Source organism: Protopterus annectens, chromosome 4.part0 (genome assembly GCF_019279795.1).
Source record: "Protopterus annectens isolate FY-2018-M chromosome 4.part0, PAN1.0, whole genome shotgun sequence".
In the NCBI taxonomy this organism is placed as follows: domain Eukaryota; kingdom Metazoa; phylum Chordata; order Ceratodontiformes; family Protopteridae; genus Protopterus; species Protopterus annectens.
The window spans coordinates 1,360,893,220-1,360,919,305 of NC_056733.1; positions in this window are offsets into that span (position 1 = coordinate 1,360,893,220).

Genomic DNA, 26,086 nt, shown 5'->3' on the forward strand with positions numbered 1-26,086 from the left:
CTGTCTAGCAGGGCGACTGACATGATCCCGGGGTGAATTTCCTTTCTCCTATCCAATCGTCAAGGTTCCTTTTGAAGAGGGCCAAGGAGGCTCTCTGCTTGACATGTATGGGCAGTCTATTCCAGAGTCTGAGGAGTCTCTGGGTCAGGAACCTATCCCTCCAGCATGTTTTGTTTACTGTGATGACAAGATTTAGATCCCTCAAGTGTGTGGCTCTGAGGGATTGGGATTTCTTTAAGTGTAGCATGTCCAACAGCACTGGGTTAGACATGGTCTTGTATGTTAGGAGAGATCACCTCTGAGTAGAGGATATGCGACAGAGTATAGCTGGAGTTTTTTAAGGCGGTCAGCATAGGGCATCTGCTTTAGGCCTGTGATTCTTTTAGTGAGGTATTTCTGCAACCTTTCCAGTTGTTGCAGATGTCTTGCAAGGTACATACCAAATGGGGAGTTGTATTCTATAATGGGTCTAATGAGGGATGAGTACTGTGGGACAATGACCTACTTTTTTCTGGATGAAAAGCCCTTAGTGATGAGGTGTGCCACATAGAAGGATTTCCTGACTGTTGTGGCGTTGTGGTTATTGAAGGTGAGACCACTGTCCACCTGTGTCCCTAAGTCTCTTATCACACTTTCGGTGTTTAGTGTACTGCCACCTATGTGGTAATTCACAGGTACATGTTTTTTCCCCAAAGGGGATAACTATACATTTCTGGGCATTGAGCTTGAGCCCATGCCTCTGATACCAAGCATCTGTTTCTGTAAGGACCTTTTATAGAATATCCACATCATTTGAGGATTCAGTAATGGCTCCCAGTTTGCAGTCATCTGTGAACTTTCATAGCCAGAGTCCCTTATTGTTAGCCTGTACGTCAGAGAAGTAGATGCCAAACAAGAGCGGTCCCAGGACTGAACCCTGAGGTACTCCACTTGTCACTTGTCTGGAGATGGATTTGGAGTCGGCTGCTTTTATAGTGTGGGTTCTATCAGTAAGCCAGTAAGCAACTCATTGAGTGACGTAGGGATTAATGCCCAGCTTAGTAAGTTATCTATGATTCCAGAGTGGGGGATGGTGTCAAAGGCATTGGCAAGGTCCAGATAGGCTGTGTGGACTGCCTTACCCTCATCCAGGGCTCTGGAGACTGATTCGAAGAAGTCAATCAGGTTCAGGAGACAAGATCGGCCCTTCACAAACCCAAACTGGGTGGGGTTCAGTATTTGAAGGTTGCCAATATCTTTGTTTATAAGTTCCATGATAATACATTCCATGGCCTTGCAGATCAGGCTCGTCAGACTGATGGGGCAGTAGTTCCTGGGATCCAAGGTGGATCCCCCCTTGTGGAGTGAGATAACTGTAGCTGTGCATCACTCAGTGGGCATGAAGCCTGAGATGAGGGTATGATTAAACATGACACTTAGGTGAGGTGCCAGTTAATTTTGTAGTTCATGTAGTACACAGTCCGGGATGTCATCTGGTCCCATGGATGCTGTATTCTTAGCTTTGGAGAGTGTGTTTTTTACCTGTGTGGCTGTTATTACTGGAATTTGGCAATCTTCCATTATTGAGATGGGCCATTTAGGGGGTGAGGGGAGGGGTGAAGTTGGCACTCAATTGATCCTCCAGGATACGGGCAATTTCCTTGGGATTAGTATATTTAATGCCATTCTGTTGTAGCTCAGAGCAGATCTGAGCATTGCCATTTAGATTCCTGACATAGTTATAGAATGCCTTGTGGTTGTCTTTCGCAATTTTATTTTCGTAACTAGCTTTGGAGGATTTTATGAGGGATCTCAGCTTCTTTCTGAGGCTGGTAAGGGAATTTTTTGCATCATGGGATTTTCCTCTTTTCTGTAACAGTTTCTTCCTTTTGTTCTAAAGTTTGTTTATGGCAGGAGACCACCAGATTGGCTTCCTTTTTTTGGAGGAGAGCATCTTGGTTCTATTTGGGATGGCACGATTCATGCATGAGTGGATGTGCTTGTACAGTGCCTTGGTGTAGGACTCAGCAGTCGAACTTTCAGTTCCCGTCTGCATGGGTGTCATGAAGTTTGTCACTTCTGACTTGAGTAGCATGAAGTTGGCTTTGGCGAAGTTTTTTTATGGAGGTTTCCTTACTAGGGAGTGGGGGTGGGATGTGGATATTTAGGGTGATTAGCTTATGGTCTGATCTGACCAACAAGGGGGTGACTATAGGTGTGGAGCATCGATTTCCCATGTTGGTAATTACCAGGTCTAGGATATTGGAGCCCCTGGTGAGACTATGGATTAGTTGATCCAGGGCATTGAAATTTATGAATTCCAAGAACCATTGGGCAAAGGTGTTGGTACACGAGTAGTTTTCCCAGTTAATGGCAGGGTAGTTGAAATCACCCAGTAGTAGGATGTTTGGTTGTATCTTAATATTTTCCAGTATGTTTAGAAAGGTGTAGTGGGAATCTTGGGGCATGGTGGGGGATCTGTAGCAAGCCACAATTTGGATTGCAGTCTTACCTAGTGTTAGTTGCACCTGGAGAATTTCAGACACATTGTGTTGGGCAACTAGCCTGGTGGTGTGAATATCCTTGGTGAATAGGGCACTCCTCCAACTTTACTGTTTCAATCCTGGTTTGGTGGCCAAATAGTGTGGTAAGAGTTGTAGCCTGGTATTGCAGGGGTGCTCTCTGGAGCCTTGAATGAGGTCTCAGTTACTGCACAGATATCGATGTTCTCCATTTTTAGGAGTGCCTCGAGAGTGTACATTTTGAGGTTTAGATGTCTAGCATTCAGTAGCATTACCTTCAGATTTTGCATGCTTGCACCTGTTACAGTGGTGGCCTTGTCCTTTGAACTTTGCTTAAAAAAGGCACTATAGGGGTGGCAAGAGCCTTTGCCAGTAACTTGAATCCCAGGGGCAACAGGTGCAGACCATCTTTGGCAAAGCATCGTGGCCTGTCGATCATGTTGTCTCAGGCAGACAGATACTGGATCCCCTTTGAATGACACCAGATGCTTAGCCAATTGCTGAAGTCAATAATTTTGTCCTTGTATTGTGGTATAATTCTGGGCGAAGGCAGGATGCTACTCAGGGCTAGGGTCATACCTGTCTGGGCCACATGATCTGAGAGCTCTCCCATGTCTCTTTTCATGTAGTCCAGGGAGGTACATCTGAAGTCATTCACTCCAACATGGACAATGACAGAGTCATATTTGTAATTGTTGTGGAGTGACTTGAGTGCATGTGTTATGTGGCGGATCCTGTATCCCACAGGCAGCTGACTAATTTTCTCCTTGTTCAGCCTTGTGAGTGGGACATCAGTGTGCCTGACTATAGAGTCACCTATGACTGAAGTGTTAGGTACGTTGTCTTGCCTTAGGGGCTGTTGCTGGGTGGCACACTGGTATTGTGAGGTATGTGACACTTTGGTTGTGATTGGTGTTTGCTTGTGTTTCAGCTTTGGAGGTCCTTGTTGCTCGGGCTGGTTACAGTTAAGGGCCTCCGGATATGTGGATTTAGTGTTGCTATCAGTGGGTGTTGGTGGTGTGAGTTTAGAAGGGCTATGTGTTGCTTGAGGTGTAGTGCGGGTGTTAACCTTCTCCTCTTGACTGTCTAGCACAATCTTGGGTGGAGAGAGCTTTGCTATCAGTTTGACTATGTAAGTGCATCTCTCACAGGTTGTAGTGCTAGGTGGTAGGAGGAGAGGGTTGTCTGTGTACATGAGACAAATGCTGCATTGCCCCAGTATGCCCAGATTCACCAGGTGGACAGGAGAAATCACTGTAAGCTGACACTTGGACATGCCTGGTTTGGTGCTTCTTTTGAAAAGTACAGGAGCTGTTTTCCCTTCCCTTAGTAATGCACTTTGCAATTATAGGCTGTTTAGTGCCTATGATTAATTTCTCCATAATTAATTATAAATAATTTCTCCTTATTAATAAGGAGAGTTGAGTGCTTGTATCAGATTAAGGTTTCCTAGTGCTTTCCAGCAAGTATTAGAGCAAGTGCATCACAGGGATGCTGAAGTAGCACAGTAGCTCATTTACAAACCTTTTTTTAATTATAAAATCAATGCCACAGACATTTTTCTCTTTATTTTTCAAAAGAATTTCACATATCTATAAAAATCTTTATGCAATATCTTTAACTGTAACTATGTTGAAGCTTAAGCTCTCCATGTAAATGCTAGCCAAGATAGTAGTGGGGATAATTAGTTATGGTGCATCTTCTACGGCCAGTGGTTTGATACTACCCAGTTGTTTGTATCTTCAAGGAGAAAGCTTGACCTCTGTGTGGTTCTCTATTTGTACATACTGAATTTTTCTAAAATAAATTAGGGACTAAATTTTAAGCTACGGTGAGCTGTGCCTGCATATAGGCTTTGCTCATTATGCCAAACCATTGTCATGTTCCAAATGCATTTTCCAAACTATCACCGTGTACTACACATCTGTGGTAATCATTCAGGTTTAAATGCATGCTACATATTGTTCTGTAATTGTATAAATATGTATGTATGTGTATGCATACAAAAAACTGTTGTCATGTACAAAATGCAGAATCAAAACTGTTGTAATATACAAAATATTTGGATTACAGTCCATATATTTCTCTCTGTATAATGCCTTCTAGGCCCAAGTAACATATAAAGAGCATCTTCAGATCAGTGTACTTACCTGTTTAACAAAAGTATACATACAGTAAATAAATTTCCTTATGTCAGAGTTCATGGTGTACAACATAAGTAAAGGTCATTCTTCTTACAGTGTAAAAACATGTAAGTAAAATAAATCATGTACTCCATTACTGCAGCACTAAAGAAATAGATTGTATTTTATTATTTTCCCAAAAAACATAAGTCATCTCCATAATCTCCAAAATCCAAACACTGCCTTTAGAAGTTAAACCTCAGCACCCAATGTAACACTTGATCAGTTAGAACAAATGGATAGTTAAAAGGCATTTTATTCATTTTACTCCAAAATCAAAATAAAATACTCAAGCACTTTCATCCTATTACACAGAGGACTTCTTCAGAACTGCAAAGTGTTGTAACTCCCCAAGCACCTCAGCTGTCCCAGATTTTGCAGATCGTCACTGATTTTGTCCCATTGTTTTACTGTAGTCATCAAAAATATTTGATTTTCTAGTAAACTACTGAAGATTGTTGTGCCTCACATTGGAGATTTGTATTTTTTATAATTTAGAAAATGTATGTTGTTGGAAAAACTCTTGCACTAATGTTGGTCTGCAGAGTTGGACAATGAATCTGTGGCTTATATAACAAATATAGGGTTATTTTTAAAAACTGCCCCTGATGTCAGACCTCACAGCAGCATAATCTGAGGTTGTAAAGCAGCAAACATGCTTATGCCAGGTGAACCCTGTACAGTAGTACCCTGTTGGAGAAAGTTTGCTCTTTAATTAGGTATCATTATACATTTTGCCTATTATCTAACATCTGATATTTTACGTTATTTACCTACTGCGGTAGCGTTGTCGCCTCACAGTTAGACGTTGCTCGTTCGATTCTCAGATAAAGCGCCTTCTGTGTAGCGAAATGCGTGAATGGGCGTTCCTTCGTTTTAGGTTGTGTGTTAGGCCCGGCAAGCCAGTACGTAAAATCTACTGCCAATCATTAGTGGACCGGAGTTCCGCTGTGGCAACCCCTAACTGGGAAAAGCTGAAAGACACAAACAAACCTACTGTAAAATAATGGTGTCCTGATTACTTTATTGCACGCCTGTGACTCAGATTATTGCAAAGAAAGAAAATTTTACTGTCCCAGTTATTCTAATTTCTGTAGAAATAAAACATATATAAAAATAAACAGTGCTGAAGCATATAATATTAGTAAGCCCTATATTTTAACATCAAGTTTGTTTTAGGCAATGTAATTTCTCTTAAGTTTCCTTAAGAATCAGGGACACTGCCAGAAATAATTAAGGACAAAGTGCAAAGTACCATATCATGAAAACTTTTAAATATTAGCACTGCTAACTTAGAAAGTGGAGTAAATACATTGACTTTTTACTTGTATGTTTTAGTAGAGGAAAAACAGAACAATAGACAATCATAAGAAGAGAAACACTGACAATAGCAGAACAAAAAGAACTATAACAATTAAAATAACTATAGATAATGTATGTAACATTTACAACTCAGCATATTAAATAAAATAAAAGCATTTGTGACTAAGATAACATTACTGTAAAAAGAAAAACACTCTAGAATTAGCAGTGCCCGTGGAATTTACTGCAACAGCTTCATTAGTCTGGCTAGTAAATCAGCATTCCCATTTATATAGAACATTTACCCTCTGGCTTCTGTCCTTAAAAGAATGTATAATGTAACCCAGATGCTTCCTAAATCCCCCTTTAACCAATTCATATTCTATAGCCTTTTATGTGTCTGTCTTGTTCAATCTGACTCAGGTACAGTATGATTCAAGCAGCCTAGTCTTAGGTAATGTGTCTATCATATTCAATCTGACCAAGGTACAGTAACAACCTATTGTTAGGTTATGTGTCTACCTTGTTCAGTCTGACCAAGGTACAGTACCATTGAAACAACCTATTGTTAAGTAATGTGTCTGTCTTGTTCAATCTGACTAAGGTACAATATCATCAAAACAACCCAGTGTTAGGTAAGGTGTCTGTCTTGTTCAATCTGACAGAGGTACAGCCCATCTTGTTCAATCTGACCAAGGTACAGTACCATTGAAACAACCTATTGTTAAGTAATGTGTCTGTCTTGTTCAATCTGACCAAGGTACAATATCATCGAAACAACACAGTGTTAGGTAATGTGTCCATCTTGTTCAATCTGACCAAGGTAGGGGATCATTAAAGCAACCCAGTGTTAGGTAATATGTCCATCTTGTTCAACCTGACCAAGGTACAGTATCATCAAAACAACCTATTGTTAGGTAATTTATCTGTCTTATTCAATCTGACTCAGGTACAATACCATCAAAACAACCTAGTGTTAGGTAATGTATCCATCTTGTTCAATATGACGAAGATACACTACATGCCATTGAAACTACCTAGTGTTAGGTAATCTGTCCATTTTGTTCATTCTAAGATACAGTACTGTAGAAACAACCAAATGTAAGACAATGTACTCACCTTGTTCAATCTGACCAACGTACAATGCCATTGAAACAACCCAGTGTTAGGTAATGTGTCCATCTTGTTCATTCTGTCTAAGGTACAGTACCATGGAAACAACCAAATGTAAGGTAATGTGCTCATCCTGTTCAATCTGAGCAAAGTATACTGCCATTGAAACAATACCCTCAGTTGCTGATCTTTGTATTACAGCCATTTGCTTAATATGGTTGGCCCCTCTGAAGGTTTATCCCACTTCTGCACACTTAGCTGAACTTCATCTTGAAGGGATCACCTGGCTGTCATCCTCCAACTCCTCACTGCCTGCTCCCTTAATTCTCACCTCTCCTTCTAAATGAGACTTGCCTTGCCTTTTTTAATCTTATTCCATTTTCCCATGGAATTAACCTGTGAGTCTTCATTGTATGGTGAGTCATCACAGACCAGACTTTACTAATCTGTGGATAGGTAAAACGCTCAGATCCACGAAGCTGAAACTTTGCAACAATTATATTAAAGCTCTTTAAGGATGGGTTAGCAGAATTATTTAAGTTTGATCCTATCTTACTATCTGCCAACACCAGTCTTCAATTAATATTTTTTAACACATTCTTTCAAGCCAGGATGGTGACAAATAGCATTCAAGGGTCCTATTCACCAGGGGACCTCACCTAGTGTGCAACATTATATAGGTCACTGATCCAAACTTGTGGAAAAGATTCATCCTTGGAGCTTAGCAGCAAGTTATTCCTAATACCATTGCCTCATTTACCAGTATATCCCCTTTGAAACTGGGAAAGCTTAAATGCTAAAACATATCTGGCTAGATGGGTAAATTCTGCTGGCCACCATCTCTTGGGTAAATAGCTGGTCAGGACTGATATTCTTCTACCTGATTTGTCTAAAATGCAGTTATTTATGCTCTACTCCAGAAGGTTATTTTTCAGATTATTGATAAGTATAGGAACACTCCTGAAGAACATAAAAATGTGCTGTAGCAGCATTACATCTATAGCCTTAATCTTGCCTGATATAGACTGCAAGGCTGCTAATTTAAGCAACAAACCTTCCATGACCTTGTCAACAAAACTTTCTAAATTCTCCTCCAACATATCCAGAAAGGGTATGCTCGCTAAAAGATCTAAATATTTTGAGTACTCTACCTCAAGAATACTCATGCAATTCAAGACATATTTATCCTTACCACATTTAATCAAGCCTGAGTTTGTGACATTATAAATTAAACTGAAAGCCTCACAAAACTGTCTGCTGGAACATGCCTAGTACTTCTTCTAATATGGAAGGACAATGTCTACTGTACTGAAGTGTACTAATGAAGTTTTTTTAGTGGAGAGGAGCATATGCCTCTAGAAAGATGGACAAGTCCCATCAGTAATCTGTAATAGCTCTATGTTTATCAAATCTATTCTGACTATTCTGAATCTCTGAGGGCAGGAGTTTATCCAACATGAAAGTGAAGATCTCTGTAAATATCTTTTAAGTCCATATTGATAAGAGGTCTGAATGGAGATTGGGGTCCAAATGGAGAGATGAAAGGTCAGGAAGCAAAGGAGAGTAGTAGTGCTGAAATTGAATTCGTCCCCAAGTCTTGGTGAGTACCTTTGTGAGGTGGACCCTGTTTCACAAAATCTCACCTAGGTGACACTGATATATAGACTATATTTATTAAGCATATGCATGGACAGAAGTAAGTCAAAAATTAAAAGAGATAGCTGGGTGCACAAGACCCGGGACAAAAAAGTGCCCAATCTTGGTAGGCGCACTGGTACCAGCACTGGAAAAAATGACAGTGTAGAATCCTCAAATTACGGAAACATTCCTACAATGGGGCAAGGCCAGGCCCTGAGGGAGGATAGCCCCCTGTTTTACATGGAAGTAGCAGTCCACAAAAATCACAAAAACTGATAGGCCAAAGAAGAGCCATAAAGATGACAAAGTGAACTATTGAGGATAAGAAAGACATTATGTATTGTTACTATTATACAAAAAGCCCAGAATTTCATGACACAAGGTATACAAAATGATTAAGAGAGAAATTAGAGGAAAGAAAAAAACTTCCACAAGAAAAACTTTCAGAAGCTTCAAATGAAAATTTGTGTTCATTAATATAACAGATTTGTAAAAAAACAGTGTATAGATCAAGAAACTATGATCTGTTTGGAAAAAGAAGCATCTGAGGAAGTGCAAAAATATAAACAACAAACCTAGAGATATTTGAAAAGTATAAAAAAGAAATATTGACATGGGAAAGGAAGAGAGATTTTATATGGTGCAATATTTATGCAAATGAGAAAGCCAAATTAATCAATATAAAGAAGGCAACCCCAAAGATATTCAAAGAGAAATACAGGCAAAGGCATCGGGATATGCAAAATTTCACAATAAATAAAAAAAAATAATATCACAAAGATGGAATGTAGAAAACAAGATTAGTAAAGTAGAAGTTAAAAAAAAAATAGAAGTTGAATTTATGGAGTACCTGTGAAGTGAAGGAGTTGGTGTCGAAGGTCTAACACAGGTTACATCACAGCATACTGGAGTGAGTCCCCAAAGTAAGGAGAAACAGGAAGATCACGAGACAGCTGAAGAAGAAATATGGACATGGGAAAGAAAAAAGAGATTTAATATGGTGTAATATTTATACAAAGGAGAAAGCAAAACTTACCAATACAAAAAGAGCAGCACTAAAGATATTTAAAGAGAAATACAGGCAAAGGAATCCAGACATGGAAAACTTTACAATACAAAAAATAAGTAGACAAAGAGGTAAAGTAGAAAAGGAGATTAGTAACGGAGACGTTAAAGAAATAGAAACTGAGGTCATGGAGTAACTGTGAAGTGAAGGATTCTGTGTATAAAATCGAATGCAGGAAGCACTACAACAGGATAGAGCAATGGATATCCAAATTAAGGGGAAACTGGTGGAACAGGAAGCAATTGGTTAGATGCCATATCAAGATATTTTGGAGCCTTACACAAGAAACCAGTATAAACGTTCACTTGAAGCTAGACAGCAAAGAAAGGAACAGGAAACTGAAACTCTGATGCAGTCAATGTTGAGGAGTGACAGGCCAGTCAGTTTCCATATGACAGCAATGGATGGCACAAGATGAAACTGAAGAGAAGGTGCCACAGGAAGATGCTATAGAACTTTCTATAGAATGCCCACAGGAAATGGAAAACAATGGATGTACCCTTAGTTTGGAAGAAAATGACCTAAGAGAAGCCTTACTAGATTTAATACAAATGGAGAGACATATTAAGATCAATGAGAGAAACAGAATGCAGAAGGTCCATAAAATCCAAAAAGTCAGAAGTCTGATAAAACAAATGAAAGACATTATTAGGACTGTCCATAGAGATCAATGCAATATAACAGAAAACAGGATATCTTACTGTGCTGCTAAATTAATAACTGATAAAGTTCTACCACAAGAACACAGGGTAGCATGGGAAAGGAAGGGGAGAAATCGAATACCATCATGGAAGTATTGAATAGAGAAAACTATAAAGCAATTAAGACAAGAAGTGTCACTGTTAGAAGACTATAAAAGAGGGAATAGATCAATAAAAATACTAAAAATATAGATGTGATAAAAGCAATGCACAGTATTAGAACAGACCCTCATTCTGTATCTTTACAAATCTTTATCTGTTTAAAAACTTTCATTGTGTGGCTTTCTCTAGTGCTTTGTAGGCTAATAGCTGCAGGCTAGTGGAGGCTGGTTCTTTTGTGTTTTTGTAAAAAAAAAAAAGTTATTCTTCTGGTATTTAAGCCCTAACTTTGAGAGAGTTTCTGTCTATACACACTGAGCAGAGTGGTTGAGAGGTGTTGACTCCAACTCTTAGCTGAGATATATAAGTATCCTGGGTTTTTTTTCGATTATTTATACAGTTTATTGTTTCTAGCAGTTTATATATAGCACTTTTATTGTAATCTGCACGGGTAACTGATTTGTTTGCAGTTAAAGCATTCTGTATCTTTACAAATCTTTATCTGTTTAAAAACTTTCATTTTGTGGCTTTCTCTAGTGCTTTGTAGGCTAATAGCTTTAGTGTCCCCACCTACCCTCCCTGTTGGTGTCGTGTTATATTTGGTGGCTTTGCAGTTGCCCACCCTACTGTAAATCGGATCATGGACACTCCTCCCAATCTAGTGTCATTAGTTCATTCTACCTAATACAGAGAGAACATTTGATAAGGCCTTCTGTTTCTCCTTTTTCCGTTTCAAAAAAAAAAATTTTGCCTGAATTACCTTATGTTCTAACTGTGCTTCTCAAACATTTTGGAAATATAGAGTATATTTTAGAGCATTTATTATAATTGCAATTGCCTTAATATTGCTACATCTCAAGTGCTCTAGGTTGCACTGCATCTAAAGTATTTGTGTGTTTTAGCTGCGTTTCTGTATATATAGACTTCTCTGTATATGTAGACTAGCTACTTCTTCTGCTGTATTACTGCCACTTAAATCGTTTTTCAGTTGTGCACTTGCCTTGCTTCATTTAAAAAGTTTTAAATTGCTAATTTTGTAGAGTTTTAATTGCATTTACTGTTTAGGACTACACACTCAAGTGTGTTAGACTTTTCTGTGTTTATTTACTGTATTATTGCATTGTTTAGCCTGTTTCAACAACAACAAATATATATATACTATCTTGTTTGCTCGTTTCCCACCTTTTCTAGCCAGCCCATATCCCAGGCCTTGCTTGTCTCAGGACTTTATTTTCTGTGCTCAGAGCTATCCAGACCTTGCTGTGGCAGAGGGAAGTCCTACTGCCTACCAGTGGGACTGGTGAGCATTGTGCTGCCTGTCTGGCACTGGAGGAGTGGTTTCCAGCTCTGAAGTTATAATTTTGTTGGCTTGTTTGGGCTGATTTCTGTCCCTTTCAAATTTCTGGCTTAAAAAAGCGTGTCTTTGCACATTTTTCACATCGTGCAGCACTATGAGGCTACAGTTAAACTACTCCAGGTGCCAGAAAGTCTGCTCTTCAAATTTCCCTTAAAACTAGCTGATTTCTCAGTAGTAGCACTAAAATTTGAACCCCTGTGACTAGCACTTCCTCTAGAACCAGCTGTAAAGCACTAGGAAAACCACCACCGTAACAGATACAAGCATGCAAAATCTGAAGGTAATGCTACTCAATGCTAGAAGTCTAAACCTCAAAATGCACTCTCTCGAGGCACTTCTGAAAAAGGAGAACATCGATATCTGTGCAGTGACTGAGACCTGGTTCAAGGCTACAGAGAGCACCCCTGCAATACCAGGCTACAATTCTTACCATACTTTTCGGCCACAAAACCAAGACCGAAACACTAAAGGTGGAGGAGTGTCCATATTCACCAAGGATATTCACACCTCCAGGCTAGTTGCCCAACACAATGCATCTGAAATTCTCCAGGTGTAACTAACACTAGGTAAGACTGCAATCCAAACTGTAGCTTGCTACAGATCCCCCACCATACCGCAAGATTCTCACTACACCTTCCTAAACATACTGGAAAATATTAAGATACAACAAAACACCCTAATACTAGGTGATTTCAACTACCCTGCCATTAATTGGGAAAACTACTCAGGTACCAACTCCTTTTCCCAACGGTTCCTGGAATTCATAAATTCTAATGCACTGGATCAACTAATCCATTGTCCCATTAGGGGCTCCAATATCCTAGACCTGGTCATTACCAACATGGGAGATAGATGCTCCACACTAGTGGTCACCCCCTCATTGGTCAGGTCTGACCATAAGCAAATCACCCTTGACATCCACCCCCCCCCCCAGTAAGGAAACCTCCATAAAAAACTTCTCCAAAGCCAACTTCATGCTACTGAAGTCAGAAGTGACAAACTTCACAACACCCATGCAGATGGGATCTGGAAGTTCGACTGTAGAATCCTACACTAAGGCACTGTATGAGCACATCCACTCGGGCATGAATCGTGCCATCCCAAATAGAACCAAAATACTCTTCGCCAAAAAAACGAAGCCAATCTGCTGGTCCCCTGCTATAAACAAACTATACAACAGAAGGAAGAAACTGTTGCAGAAAAGAGGAAAATTCCAGGATGCAAAAAACTCCCTCACTAGCCTCAGTAAGAAGCTGAGATCCCTCATAAAATCCTCAAAAGCTAGTTATGAAAATAAAATTGCCAAAGATTCCAAAGACAACCATAAGGCGTTCTATAGTTATGTCAAGAATCTAAATGGCAATGCTCAGATCTGCTCTGAACTACAACAGAATGGCATTAAATATACTGATCTCAAGGATATTGCCAATATCCTGGCAGATCGATTTAGTGCCAACTTCACTCCCCTCTCACCCCCTAAAGGGCCCATCTCAATACCAAAAGATTGCCAAATTCTGATAATCACAGCCACACAGGTAGAAACTTCACTCTCCAAAGCTAAGAATACAGCATCCATAGGACCAGATGACATCCCAGGCTGTGTACTACATGAACTACAAAATGATAAACTGAAATCCAAAAAAGCACAATGGAGCTGAGGATGAAGTAATCCACAAACGTATTTGCAAGTAAACACCCTTTTGAATGCAAAAAAAATAACGTTTTTTTTTTGAAAAAGTTTGGCAGGAGCCAAACGAAAGTGCTCATGAGATTTATGTGATTTTATCTGAACCCTTTAATAAACGTTATTTTTTTTGGATTCAAAAGGGTGTTTACTTGCAAATACATTTGTGGATTACTTCATCCTCAGCGACCAGCTCCATTGTGCTTTTTTGAACTACAAAATGAACTGGCACCCCACCTAAGTGTCATGTTTAATCACAGCCTCACTTCAGGCTTCGTGCCCACTGAGTGGCGCACAGCTACAGTTATCCCTCTCCACAAGGGAGGATCCAACTTGGATCCCGGGAACTACCGTCCCATCAGTCTGACAAGACTGATCTGCAAGGACATGGAACGCATTATCATGGAACTTATAAACAAAGACATTGGCAATCTCCAGACACTGGACCCCACCCAGTTTGGGTTTGTGAAGGGCCGATCTTGTCTCCTGAATCTGATTGACTTCTTCAAGTCGGTCTCCAGAGCTGTGGATGAGGGTAAGGAGGTCCACACAGCCTATCTGGACTTTGCCAAGGCCTTCGACACCATCCCCCACTCTGGAATCATAGATAAACTTACTAAGCTGGGCATAAATCTCTACGTCACTCGATGGGTTGCCAACTGGCTTACTGACAGAACCCAGACTGTAAAAGTAGCCGACTCCAAATACAGCTCCAGACAAGTGACAAGTGGAGTACCTCAGGTTTCAGTCCTGGGACCACTCTTGTTTGGCATCTACTTCTCTGAAGTACAGGCCAACACTAAGGGACTCTGGCTAACAAAGTTTGCGGATGACTGCAAACTGGGAGCCATTATTGAATCCCCAAATTATGTGGATATTCTACAAAAGGGCCTTACAGAAACAGATGCCTGGTGCCAGAGCCATGGGCTCAAGCTTAATACCAAGAAATGTATAGTCATCCCCTTTGGAAAAAAACATGTATCCATGAACTACCACATAGGTGGCAGGACACTAAACATTGAAAGTGTGATGAGAGACTTAGGGACACAAGTTGACAGTGGTCTCACTTTCAATAACCGCATGGCCACAACAGTCAATAAGTCCTTCTACATGGCACACCTCATCACTAAGGGCTTTTCATCCAGAAAAAAGAGGTCATTGTCCCACCGTACTCATCCCTCATTAGACCCATTATAGATTATAATGCCCCATTTGGTATGTATCTCACAAGACATCTGCAACAGCTGGAAAGGCCACAGAAATACCTCACTAAAAGAATCACAGGCCTAAAGCAGATGCCATATGCTGACCATCTAAAAAACTCCAGCTATACTCTGTGGCATATCATCTACTCAGAGGTGATCTCTGCTTAACATACAAGGCCATGGCAAACCTTGAGCTGTTGGACATGCTCCACTTAAAGAAATCCCAATCCCTCAGAGCCACATGCTCCAGGGATCTAAACCATATTATCACAATGAATAAAACATGCTAGAGGGATAGGTTCCTGACCCAGATACTCCCCATACTCTGGAATAGACTGCCCATACATGTCAAGCAGAGCACCTCATTGGCCCTCTTCAAAAGGAACCTTGATGATTGGATGGGAGATATGAAATTCACCCCAGGGATCATGTCAGTCGCCCTGCTAGACAGGGGACCAGAGAAGTAAATATTATGGGAAAAATTTCCAGGGAATTATTATATCTAGGCTTGCATAGGCCTTAGGGCCGATAGCCTAGTACCAACCTATGAACCTATGAACCAGGATCTATCATGCACTATAACAAATAACAAACTAAAAATTTCAGCACAGGCAGAAAAACTTAGAAGATACACAGATAAACATAAAGGAAAAGTACAAAATAAACAATTTATTGATGACCCAAAAAACTTTTTATGGTGAACTGGGAAACAAGGTAAACAGAATTGAAAGACCACTAAAAAATAGGAAATACATACAGAATACATTTTAGGGAAGTAGCTATGAAGTTCCTGCGGAACATGCTAAATAGATAGAAGAAATAAAAGAAAGAATAAGAAGTTTAAAGGTGCAAGATATGATATATAACAGCCACAGAGATTGAAATAAAGTTAAGAAAAGCCTCTAATTGGAAAACCTAGGCCCAGATGCAGTACCTAACGTTTGGTTAAAAGCATTAACATCTTTGCACGAAGATTTAGCCATGAGTTAAAAATATGTATATGCAACCCCTGAACAGACACCAGCCTGGCTAACAACAGTAAAACAATGCTCCTACTTTAGAGTTCATAGGTGTGTACTAGGCTAATAGCCCTGGAGCCTTTACAAGCCTAGCCCATAGAAGTGCCCTGACATTGTGCCGCCTGATGTTAGTTCCAAGTGCCTCTATCAAGTAGAGCCACTGGAGTGATTCCTGGGATGAACTTTTTATTTCCCATCCACTCATCAAGATTTCTCTTGCAGAGGCCCAGTGAGGTGCTCTGCCTGACATGTATGGGAAGTGTATTCTAGAGCATGGGCAGTCTTTGGGTTATGAACCTGTCCCTCCAGCATGTTCCGTTGATTGTTGTAATGAGGTTGAGGTTTCTGGAGCATGTGGTGCAGTGGGATTGGGATTTCTTTAGATGTAGCATTTCTAACAGAGCTGGGCCAGACATGGCTTTGTAAGTCAAGCAGAGATTGCCTCTTCGGAGACGATATGCGACAGAAAATATTTGGAGTTTTTGAATCTGTCTGTGTAGGACATGTGTTTAGGGCCTAGGATCCTCTTCTTGAGGTACTTTTGTGTTCTTTCAAGCTATTGCATGTGTCTAGTGAGGTACATGCCAAAGGGGCATTATACTCAATGATTGGACTAATGAGGGAAGAGTAGAGAGAGATGATGACCTCTTTCTTCCTGGATGCAAAACCCTTGGTAATGAGATGTGCCACATAGAAGGACTTTCTGACCACAGTGGCAATATGGTGGTCGAAGGAAAGGTTGCTGTCAACCTGTGTCCCCAGATCTCTTATAACGCCTTCATTGTTCAGTGGGGTCCCATTGATGTGGTAATTAGTGGGAACTGAGTTTTTCACAAAGGGGATGACGATACATTTTTTGGCATTAAGCTTAACGCCATGGTATTGACACCAGTCATTGGTCTCAGTGAGGCCATTCTGTATGACGTCTACATCACTTGCTTAGTTAATAATGGCACCCAGCTTGCAGTCATCTGCCAACTTGGCCAGCCAGAGTTCCTCTGTGTTGGCCTGGACTTCTGAGAAGTAGATGCCAAACAGGAGTGTACCTATGTTTTTTAGGAGCCCAAAGTCAGCTTTGGAGAAGTTTTTCATGGTGGTTACCTTTGTGGGGGGATGTGGGTGAGATGTGGATTCCCATGGTGATTAGTTTGTAGTCAGATCCAACCAGGGAGGAATTGACTATTGGTGTAGACCAACAGTTACCCATGTTAGTAATAACCAGGTCAAGGATGTTGCTTCCTCTAGTGGAGGTAAGAATGAGGTGGTCCAAGGCATTGGAATTGATGAACTCCAGGCAGTGTTGGGTCAGTGTATTGCGGCATGAGTAGTTTTCCCAGTTGATGGAGCGGTAGTTGAAGTCACCTAATATGAGAGTGTTGGGTTGGACTACCCTAAAAATTATAGACCAATAACTTGCCTTCTGACAACGTATAAACTATACACTGGAATTGATGCTGACAGAGTTTATAGCCATTTTGAAGAAAATTCAATTATGGCAGTAGAACAAAAGGGCAATAAAAAAGGTCATATGTAACAAAGTATCATTTCTTGTTAAATAAAGTCATATTGGAGAACTGTAACAACATAAACAATGTATTGGTCAGACTATAACAAGAACCAAGGCAATCAAAATATCCGATGCGACTATTTAGTAATATAACTTGAAAATACACTTAAAAGAGCAAGTTACAAAACGTGTATAATCCAAAACACTAAGCGCTTTCACCCATCTCATCTGTGGGTATCATCAGAGTAACTTCCATTGAAAACACTTCCTTAATATACTTGTTCTAATTAAAAATTCACCAATCAGCCTTTCCTTCATTAAGTACATTCTTGTTTAAAATACAAATTCAAATTCAACACCTCATTATACCTAATTATAAAAAATGTATTGATATATGTATATGTACATAATTAAAAATGCTTTCTATCATAATATTTCATCCTGTTATATTAAATATATAAATAAATCAATATATGTAAATATATATATATATATATATATATATATGTGTGTGTGTGTGTGTGTGTGTGTGTGTGTGTGTGTGTGTGTGTGTGTGTGTGTGTGTTGACAGTGTAATAGTGTAAAACATTTAATAATATAGATATAAATTAAAATCTAAAAACAATAATATAAAAATGTAACAATATATCACCAACATAAAATGAATACCCCTATACTAAATAAGATTTATATTTCAAAATACTGGAGATGGAGACATGTTCATTAATTCCTCGCATACTGCTAGCATTAAGTCTAAGTTGCCATGAGCATTCTTTTGCTTCTAATAAGTTTTTAACATCTCCCCCCTTGTTTGTGTTGTATGGAATCCTATCTATTACGAAAAATATAAACCTTTTAAGATCTTGACATTTTGTACTGTGTACATATAAGGAATTAGTTAATCTTTTGTTTTTGGTGTCCCTGTTGTGTTCCATTATACGGTCCTTTAATTTTCTTACAGTTTTTACTACGTAAAATGCAGGACATGATAAACAAGTAGCTAAATAAACCACCATTTTTGTATTACAATTCACATATCCTGGACATTTCATAGATTTGTTATAATTCTGTGTCGTGACGTACGGACCATCATTAATAAATTTACATATTTTACAAACCCCACACTTATTCATTTTAGAATTATTGTATGATTGTTTATTACTGTTGTTCTCAAAATAATCCTTTAGGTTCTTTCCTCTACTATATGTAACATTCGGACAATTACTAGCAATACTTAAAACCTCTAATTTGTTACTAAACACATTCACCCATACTTCCTTCAAGATATTAACTATTGTAGTGATTGTTTCATTAAATGGTATAACAAATGCATCTCCTTTGTTATTTGTTTTTTCTTTCAAAACTTTATTAAAACCAAATTTTAAAATAGGTTTAAAACTAAGGTTCTGTTTAATCAATATTTCTTTCTTTGTTTCCATAAGTAATTGCATAGGATATCCCCTCTCTGTGAACATTCCAATACATTTGTCAATCTCAATATTAAAATTATTGTTGTTACTTATAATCCGAGACAGTCTGACCATTTGACCCTTAACTAAATTCCTTTTATGAAAATAAGGATGACAACTGTTAAAGTGTAAAAAGGAATTTGAATAAGTTTTTTTCCTGAATATGTTAGAATTTATTCCTTCTTCATTTATTTGAAGTAGTATGTCTAAATATTCACAGTTGTTCTTATAGACATGGTGTGTAAATTTTAAAATTAGGTTGTAGTGTCTAAAAAGGCTATAAAGTCCAAGATTTCTTCTTCATTACCCTTCCAAAAAATTAAAATGTCATCAAGAAATCTCAGATATAAAATAATTTTTGACCAAAAACTAGAAGTAAAAATCTTCTGTGTCTCCCACCATGCCAAGACTAAATTGGCATATGTTGGCGCACATCTAGCCCCCATTGCTACACCTGCCTTTTGCCTATAAAATTCTCCTTCCATGCAAAAATAATTGTTTGTTAACACCATTTCCTTTAAATCAGTAATAACTCTACTTTTGTCCACACTCATATCACTAAATGATGACAGACTTGCTTGAAACATACTTAGCCCCAACTCATGTGGTATAACAGAAAATAAATTGATTATGTCAATTGTAACCATTAAAGTATCCTTATTAATGAGGGTTGCATGTTCTTTGATAACTTCTAGACAGTGCCAGGAATATTTGAGAATGTGTGGTAACTTAGACAAAATATTTTTACAATTCACATCTATATAGTGTGCCACAGCCTCTAATTTAGATCCCTTTGCAGAAACTATAGGTCTAAACGGTGGATTGGCAATACTTTTATGAATTTTTGGTATACCAAACATAGTCGGTGTGATTGGAAATTCTACCAATAAATAGTCATATTCTCCCTTGTCAATGACACCGTCCATTAACAATTCATATAGTTGCCAATCCATCTTAGCATTGGATCTACTCATCTCAAACCTTGACACCTTTTTGTATGTGTCAGTGTCACTCAATATATCATACATCTTGTTAAAATAATCGTTTTTCATCATTATTACAACCCCCCCTCCCTTATCTGGTTTCATAATTCTGTATTGCCCAGAGCTGATCAATTCCTTCAAACAAAATCTCTCTGCTACTGTTAAATTATCATGCATTGTTGCTGTTTTTTTCAACACACCCTTCTAAATTCCATGTCACATAACATTTCAAATAGGTAAATGATGATATTTTGCAGGGTATAAATGTACTGCTTCTTTTTAATTTAAAATGGCCAGAGTCTGGTTCAATATACTTGTTGGCATTGGCAGAAAAAAACATTTTAAGATTCAATTTTCTAGTATATAATTTTAAAATAAGCATAATTTTGCCAATGTCAAATTTAAAATTAGGGACAAAGGTGAAACCTTTTTTAAAAAGTTTGATATAATCTTCACTAAGTTCTTTTTCTGTGTAGTTATATACCGTAAATCCACCATCAACTACAGCTGAACAATGTAAATACTGCTGGTAAAAAGTAGTATTCCCTGTTATAGTAAACAACTTAACATTGTTGTTGCAAAAAATCGCTTCTTCATCAACGTGTGTAGTAGTTTCAATACCTTCAGTAATCATATACACATTGTATTCATAGTTATTGTTACTTAACTCATGACTTGTGACAATACAATCGTCTGCCTTGTTGCCACATAATCCATCATTTTCTATTGTTTCTTCACTAAAATTCAGTAATATGAATGTGTTCTCTGTCTCATGTCCCTGCTTACATGTTGTTGTTGGTAATGTCCCTGATAACGATCACGTAGGCACTCTGACCTCCTTAGTTTGGGTTCCTCTAAAAAAACTCTATCCTGTTTATTGTGATTTGCAACATGATTAACTCTAGAGCTATTGTTGTGTCCTTTGTGTTGTTCGTTACTCAAACTCTCCACATTCTCAACACTTTGAGCCACCATTTCTCTTTCGGTAGCATATTTACTATGTTTAAATTCCTTAAAGTGTGAATATGCCTTGTTGTGACTATAATCATTAGTGTCTCTATAAATGTGGTTATTTTTTATCTCCAAACCTTTATTAATAATAATACTGTCTACACGATGTTTGTTGAATTCAAACAACAAATCATTACGAATGCTGTTGTCTAAACCTATTAAAGTTTCATTTAATTTTGCTAACTTGGTGTTGTTATTTTTAATAATTAATTTCATTAATTCCATTCCTGTATTATCATACAATTGTATTAATTCTTTGAACAACTCACAGTCATGTTGTGTACATATACATATATCAATACATTTTTTATAATTAGGTATAATGAGACGTTGAATTTGAATATGTATTTTAAACAAGAATGTACTTAATGAAGGAAAGGCTGATTGGTGAATTTTTAATTAGAACAAGTATATTAAGGAAGTGTTTTTAATGGAAATTACTCTGATGATACCCACAGATGAGATGGGTGAAAGCGCTTAGTGTTTTGGATTATACACGTTTTGTAACTTGCTCTTTTAAGTGTATTTTCAAGTTATATTAATAAATAGTCGCATCAGATATTTTGATTGCCTTGGTTCTTTTTATAGTTTTATTCGTTTTATGTTAATTTTCTATTATTAATGTATTGGTCAGACCTGACAGATTTAGGATTTCTGAGCACTTCTGTGATATTAAACATCAAAAAATTGCCAATGCTTTATGCAAACACACCACAATACACAAAAATACTTTTTTAAATTTTACTATTATTGATCGGATTTGGGGTATGAGATCCAATAAAACAGGCTGCCATCAAATACTGAATAGTAAGGAGAAAAAATGGATTATTAAGCTGGGGGGGGTCTTTTTGCTCTTGGACTTAATGAGCACCTCTAATCAGTCACATGTTTATGTTGTTATAGTATTGACTATACAAGGAGTTTGATGGACACAAGAGTTTTACACTGATGAAGGCTATGTGATTTGTCAAGCCAAAACTGGTTTGTTCTCCTATATTTCAATATATGCTTTTTAGCAACATATATTAAATATTGTTTATCTGCCACAGTCTGCTGGTTTCCTTATTTGATTTTTGGAACACACTTTCCTTGAAACCTGACAGTTGCCGTACCTGCAGAGATTGTGTTTTTACTGAGAACTTTACAATTAAGCCATGATAAAAGACAGATTAGTATCCCAGGGATAAAAATCCAAAGGGGGTATTCCAGGGTGACTGTATGTCACCATTACTATTCTGCCTTGCCATTAACTCAATCAGTTTACTTAATAGCTTAGTCTATGGCCATAATTTGGTTCCTAGAAAACAACAAAGTGTAATGACTTCTCATCTTGTTTTTGTCAATGATTTAAAACTGTACAGCTCATCAGATGAGGAACTGAAAGCACAGCTGCAGGTTGTCAAAACATTTTCAGATGATATAAGGATGTAATTTGGTCTTGATAAGACTGCAAAAACAACCTTTAAAGCAGAAAAACTGAAGCACCAGAAAAGCATCAGTTTGGGACAAGAATGTGATATAAAACAACTTGAGCAAGAGGCAGTGTATAAATATTTCGGAACTGATGAAGGATCAACAATAAGACATGAACAAATGCAAATAAAACTTAGTAAGGAATACTTTAGAAGACTTAAATTAATTCTGAAAACAGCGTTGACATCTAGGAACAAAATCCAAGCTCTAAACAAATTTGCTCTTCCTGTCCTTACAGTCTTGGATGGACTGATTGGCCTCAAAATGTGTTGGATAGATTAGATAGGAAAAACAAGAAGGATGATTCATAGTCACCAAAAGATTTATAAAAATCAGTGCATACCAAGATTATATATTCCACATTCCGAAGGAGGGATGGGCTTCCTTGAAACTGATTATATGTATAGATCTGCAATTGTGGGATTCCACACATATCTGCTGACCTCACAAGACACAAATGTAGTGTAAGTTTTGAAACATGAGGAGAATAAATCCAAAATGACTTCTCTGCTTAATTTAGCAGAAGCATAATGGCGTCAAGCAGGAATGGAAATCAAACAAATACTGTCGAACCAAGAAACCGAGCAAGCGTTACAAGTAAAATAACAGAATTTATTTTAAGCGCTTTTCGTTAGCTTATGTCAGCTAACTTCTTCAGAAACAAGTAACAAATTCAAAGTTCCAATAAGTAACATTACATAAGGCATGTGCTACCAATCAAACGGAACCTGCCAATTAACTTTTAAAGATACCTACTAAAATCAAAACATATATAAATAAGAAGATTAAAAACTAACCCTACCAATCTTCTGATTTATATATGTTTTGATTTTAGTAGGTATCTTTAAAAGTTAATTGGCAGGTTCTGTTTGATTGGTAGCACATGACTTATGTAATGTTACTTATTGGAACTTTGAATTTGTAACTTGTTTCTGAAGAAGTTAGCTGACATAAGCTAACAAAAAGCGCTTAAAATAAATTCTGTTATTTTCTTGGTTCAACAGTATTTGTTTTATTTTCGAAGTTTATTTGTTTGGTTTTTCCAGGAATGGAAATCAAACCAGAAGCAGATAAAAATCAGGCAGCAACTGAATGTGCCAAGAAAACAAAAGAAAGAATATAAGGTGAAGGATCAGATAAGAAGGCAAGAAATGTGGAAAAAGCATAAATATAGTTGCAAGTATAGAAAATGTCTGGAAGAACCTCATGTTGATCAGGAACAAACACAGGAATGGTTAAGGAGAGGTTAATTCAAACCAAGAGATGAAAGGTCAATATTGATATCCTAAGATAGTGGCTATGTACATGCTGGTTTGCAAAATCCATTGAACATGTGGGAAAAACATACATATGTAGGTTTTGCAAAACTGAATTGGAAACAAGTCACAAACCTTGTTGTCGGTTGTGACATATGAATGGCAGAAGGATTGTATACTAAAAGGCATAACAATGTGGCAAGAGTGTTACACTGGGGATTGTGCAAACATTATGGTAATGAAGCAGCTGAAAACACTGAAAACATGAGCCACAAAGCATCACAGAAAATGATGAAGTTTATATCACAGAGGGTCACCCATTACCAACAGTTCAAAAGATGCATGCTAGAAAAAACAGATATAGTGGCCCAAGAAAAGGAGACAAAAATAGCATTGATCATTGAAATTGCTACAGCCAGTGACTACAGTGTCTTGCATACAGAGAGACACAAAGTCATAAGATATCAGGATCTGCAGGCAGAAATGAGAGCAATGTGGAAGAAAGATACCCAGACAGTTCCAATAGTAGTTGGAGCAATGGTTCTTATGAAAAAGAATCTACAATCATATTTAGATATGTTACCAATCCATGTAACCCCATATGAATTGTGAGTGCTGTGAAGAACATTTTTGGCTGACATTAAAGATTGAAACAATACTAATTTCATTAACTTTAATTTTACTTTGACTTAGGAATGGGGTCCATTCCTGTCATAGTATAAGAAACCCAAAAGATGTGGAGAAATTAAAAAAAAAAAATAAGAGAAGTAATTTTGTTCCAGTGTACCTTCTTGTTTTTTTTTTTTTTTTTGAAATAAGGCTTTTGAAGGCTCAATTGCTGCTTAAATCAGTAACAGCCTGGATGCTTGGTGAGTTATAAACCTGTGAAAGATGCTGCCAAAGTTGAGGTCTACACCATTTTAAAATGTTTGAAGGAACACCATCAACACCCAAGGCTTTATTGGACCACAGTTTGGAAATGGCTAGCACAATTTCCACATACTAGATATTACAATCTAGAAGGGACCAAACTCTTGCCCCAAATAGATAGGGCATAAAAGCATCCAGAAATTCCTCTTGACAATCTGTATCCAAAGTCTGGTTATAGAGGGACTGATAATAATGCCTAAAAGCTTCCCTCAAGGCAGCATCATTCTGTATTCAGACCCCCTCACACCTAAAGTCTTAGTAGATAGACAGCCTGGTGGACCTTTGATAAAAGATCCAAGAGATGCATTTAGGACCACTTTGTTTCAGTCACCAGTACTACTCTTTCCACATGAGATCACCATCTGCCTTCTGTTGTTTCTAGCATATGCATTTCAACCAAATACCTAATCTGTATATGTTTCAGAATGTCTGTTGAACCTTCCTGGAGTAAATGGTGTTAGACCTGCCTCACCTCTCTGTTTTCAATCTGAATTACTTCACATTTCTCCGATCTTCACCTGCTCTCTCTTTGTAGAATATCTCAGCTAATATCTGCTTTACACCTTTCTCACCATACTCTTAGGGATACTACATCCCCAGTGTTGTTCCTTTTGAAATATCCTTAATAATTAACTGTAATTTGACATTGCCTTCCTTGCAGTTACATTTATAATGAGCCCAGCTTGAGCATCTAAGTTTACCAGCATTGTCAGGTATGCTTATTATTAGGGTAATAAGAGCATGATCAGACAATGCCATCATGTGAATATCTGGGCTATGCACTGTCTTTTGGAGACTTCTAAGGAGAAGCAAGAAGTCTATCCTGCTATCCTGATTCGTTAAGTTCCTAGAAAACCTAGGAGCATGCAGTCTGATGTAAAGCATTCTTTCTAGATTGTCTCCAGAAGAATAACCATCAATGAGTCCTCATCCCGCTCATAAGAAGGGCTTGACTTCTCTTATGATAATCTACCCCTCCATAATGTCTGTCCTTAGATGCATCAATAACTAGTTTTAAAGTTTCCTGCTAGAAGGCTTGATTGGGATTGGGCTTTGGTAACTGCTTCCTGCCAGTGATTAAAAAAGGCATTAAAAAATGTTCATCATCCTCATTGGGACCATGTAAGTAACTTTGCATACAAAGCTCATTATTAATCCACCCCTTCCACATGAACCACCTGCCGTAGCTACTCCCAAAGAAATATTCAGTAACAGTCTGAAGGTGATGCTGAAAAAGAAGAATGACCCACTTCTTCCCACTCCTAAGTTTATCATTTCCATGTACAAGACTAATAATCTCTGCTCATAAATTTATTGGCTTATCTTGTCTTATGGTTAGTTTCCTGGAGACAGACCACATGAGCAAAATCTCTTTTGGCCATTTGAAAGACTTTCATGCCTAATTGGGTGGGAACTGCTCCATACATTCCATAGTAGAAACTTGAAACAATCCTTAGGTGATAATGCAGCCAGCCAGGAGGTGGGGTGGTTAATGGACTCCTGCAAACTATGCCTGATTTCCCCTCAACCTGACCAAGGTCCATGGGCATCCCTTGGGCTATAAGAAAGACCCTCCCCTTAGATGTTAC